We start from the raw sequence: 3,791 nt of genomic DNA, 5'->3' as shown, positions 1-3,791 counted from the left end.
GTAATTCTGATAGGTCTGCCTTTATATTTGACTTGGCCTTTTTCCTTTGCAGCTCTTAATATTCTTTCTTTATTCTGTATGTTTAATGTTTTGATTATTATGTGGCAAGGGAATTTTTTTTTGATCCAGTGTATTTGGTGTTCTGTAAGCTTCTTGTATCCACATAGGCATATCTTTCTTTAGATTGGAAAAGTTTTCTTCTCTGATTTTGTTAAATTTATTTTCTGTGATTTTGAGCCAAACTTCTTCTTCTTCTTCTATGCCTATTATTCTTATGTTTGGTCTTTCCATGGTGTCCCATATTTCCTGGATATTTTGTGTTAAACTTTTGTTAGATTTAATGTTTTCTTTGACCAATGAGTCTATTTCCTCTATTGTATCTTCAGCGCTTGAGATTCTCTCTTCCATCTCTTGTATTCTGCTGTTTATGCTTGCATTTGTGGTTCTTCATCATTTTCTCATAAGTTCCATTTATATAATTCCCTTGGCTTGTGTTTACTTTATTGTCTCTATTTCAGTTTTTAAGTCCTGAATAGTTTCTTTCATATGTTTGATTGCTTTTTCTTTAAGGGATTTGTTGATGTCTTCCTTTTTTTTTTTTGTCTTTTCTTCCATATCTTTGAGGAAAATTTTCATTTCCTCATTAAGGGCCACAAATATTCTCCTAAACTTATTTTTAGGTCATTTTTTCCTGCTTCATCTATATTTGGTTGTTCAAGTCTTGCTGTTGCAAGGCCACTAGTTTTTACTGGTGTTATGTTGCTCTTTGTGGTGTTGTGTCTACCCAGGTTTTCCTCTGATTGATGTAGTTGGGGCTGTCTGTGACTCTGGTGATCAGTCTTTCAGGTGCCAGTGGATCCAAGGCTCAGATGGTTGCTCCTCATGGTGCAGTCAGGGCCAGGGTTCCAGTCACCCTGTTGGTCACTCTGGAGGTCGCTCAGCACTCCTGGGGTTCACTCTACAATACCAGGGATCATTCAGGCCTGCTTCCACAGAGATTTCTTGCTTGGGGTTCTTTTTGCTGAGGTTGCTGCCTTGGGCCTACTCTGGCAGAGGTCCTGGCTCAGGCCTACTTCCTCAGAAGTTCTGGATATGTGCCCCAGACCCACAGAAGTCTAGTTCTAGCCAACTCCCTCAGCAGTTGCTCCCTTGTACCTGCTTCTGTGGAGTTCACTGTCTCAGGCCTAATCAAGCCTAGGTTGTTAGCTCAGTCCTGTTTCTGTAAATGTCCCTGGTCTGGATCTGCTCCTGCAGAGGTCCCAGGCTTCGGATTGGTCCCACAAAGGTCTCTGGCTCCAGTCTACTCCCTCAGAAGTCCCAGAATCACACCAAACCTGCAGATGTCTCTGGTTCCTGCCTACTCCCTCAGAGGTCCCAAACTCTACATTGCCAAACTTTAAGTTTGTCTTAATTGCATACTATGTACCACTGTTAGTCTTCTCCATAAATGTCATTTTTCTTACACTTCATTTCTTCAAAGTCAAACTCGGATTCTGCAGTCCTCTTAGAGGTATGTTTAATGTCATCACAGGTTGTCTCCGAATGAGTGGCAGCATCACAGTTGTGGGAAATAAAGATCTGGCTATACATTCCCAAATCTTAGGTACAAATGGGTCACTGATGTTGCTACACGTTTATCCTTTGGTTTCAAAGGTTCCAAAGCCAATCCAATTTCTTTCTCAGGTCCCTTGATTTCCACAGCTGTACTTAGCACTGGCAATGTATTTTCCCTGTAGTGCCCACTGATGTGGGAGTGTCATATATCAATCTGTTGATTTCATTGTTTAAGCAATAAAAAAACTGCTTGGCCCTCATAGGTTAAAACATAGGTGGGAGGAGTAAACAGAACAGAATGCTGGGAGGAAGAGGAAGTGAGCTAAGACTCGACAGCTCTGCTCTCTGGAGAGAGACGCCACGCTCCCATCTCTTGGCCAGACACATGAAGCTCAGACCCAGGATGGACGTAGGCTAGAATCTTTCCCAGTAGGACTGATGCTACACAGATTATAAGAGATGGGTTAATCGGGATATGAGAATTAGCCTGTAAGGGCTAGAGTTAATGGGCCAAGCAGTGTTTAAAAGAATACAGTTTGTGTGTTGTTATTTCGGGGCATAAGCTAGCCAGATGGCTGGGGTGCTGGGGACGAAGCCCCACCGCTCATATTACAACAGCCCACATTATGTGCAAAGGAGATCATGCAAACAAAAATGTCTCACTGTTCTGCGGAATGATTATCTGGCAGGAGTTGGCCTCATTGGTGTTTTTGATGCGATGGCTAAGCATACAGATCACTCTGATTGCCTGGCCCACTTTTTCAACCTTAACTTGTGCATGATCCCGGGTCACAGATAAGGTGATTTCAGTGTGTAATCTCTTTCAGACTTTACACCAACCACTTTTCCATTTTGCATAATAATTTCTTCAATTAGTTTATTCAACATATAAGTACCTCCTTGTATCACACTTAACCTTGCAAACCCTTGTGGCTATCCTCCAAGACCATAGAAAGGATAAGGTATACTTCTACCCTAGCTTACCACAGACTCTTTGTAAAGTTTAATTCTCTTAATGGTATCACAGCACAGTTGATCTGCACAGTCATCTGTTCTGTGCCATGCAAGAGAATGGTCAGAAAAACCTGTAACTTCTCAGCCCTAATCAAACTTTTTATCCACATCTTCTCAGGAACAAGGCCTTCAAAAGTTCTAGAATCCTTGGTGTGGGAGAAATGTCTGTATTCTGTCAATCATGTTTTAAATAAATGCTGATTGGCCAGGCAGGAAGTATAGGTGGGTCAACCAGACAGGAAGTAGAGGTGGGGTGATGAGAACAGGAGAGTTCTAGGAAGGAGGAAGCCAATTCCTCCCCAGTCCTGCCCAGACCACTAAAGAAGCAAGATGTGGCCTGCCCCTCTGAAAAAGGTACTGAGCCATGTGGCTAACAAAGATAAAGATAATGGGTTAATATATGTTAAAAGAGCTAATACAAAGCCTGAGCTAATGGGCTATTCAGTTTATAATTTATGGAGATTTCTGTGTGATTTTCCTTGGGACTTGCCGGCTGTGGGAACTAGGCAGGACAGAAACCCCAATGAGCAGGCCCTCATGTTACAAATCCTTTTCATCAACATTGGCAGCATAAACTAAGAACTTCCTGGAGTAGCTTTATTTAAACAGCCACATTAAGCTAGATGCCAGGGCTTCTGCTCCAGAGGAAGGAGTCTTGTAGATTTTTCCTCCCTTATAAAACACAGCTCTCTTCATTCACTTTGAAGTCCATCTAGGGGGTTACCTCTATGTAAAACTGGGTCTTCATCAACTGACCATTGGCCATAACAAAAACCTAGGGATTAAGTCAACATGCCAGTCTCCTCCTCTCCCCATTGACGCTGGTTGTTGTCCTGGTATTTTAAATCTTTTGTGTAAGTCTTCCAGTGGCATTATAAAAGCGCTTTCTTCTGCACAGTATGGGTTCTGGTCCATGGTGAGAAGTTAGCTTTGGAAATGTTAATTTAGACAAAAGTCACCATTAACAAATTCACATGGATGGTTTTCTAAACATGTCCAAGAGCCAATAAGACTGAAAAGTCAAGCAAGATCATGTTCTTTTGTGTGTGTGCACATGTGTGCATGAGTGGCTGTGCATCCTAAAGGCTGGTATTGGGGGTCATCCTTTGTTGCTATCCACCTTGTATTTTTGAAATAGGGCCTCTTGCTGAACTGGGAGCTCATTGATCTGTCTAGACTGGCTACCTAGTAAGTGCCAAGGATCTGCCTGTTTCCAACAACAG

General features: G+C 42.2%; 1 pseudogene; it reads right to left on the bottom strand.

Annotated features, from left to right (window-relative positions):
* Positions 1-1,431: 1,431 nt before the first annotated feature.
* Positions 1,432-3,492, bottom strand: LOC121437805 (annotated as a pseudogene).
* Between the last annotated feature and the right edge of the window lie 299 nt (positions 3,493-3,791).

Source organism: Microtus oregoni, unplaced genomic scaffold, assembly GCF_018167655.1.
Source record: "Microtus oregoni isolate MIOR12 unplaced genomic scaffold, Mior012 000054F_ref0000373, whole genome shotgun sequence".
In the NCBI taxonomy this organism is placed as follows: Eukaryota; Metazoa; Chordata; class Mammalia; order Rodentia; family Cricetidae; genus Microtus; species Microtus oregoni.
Note: the sequence above shows the minus strand (reverse complement) of the source record. Positions and strands in the feature narration are given on the sequence as shown.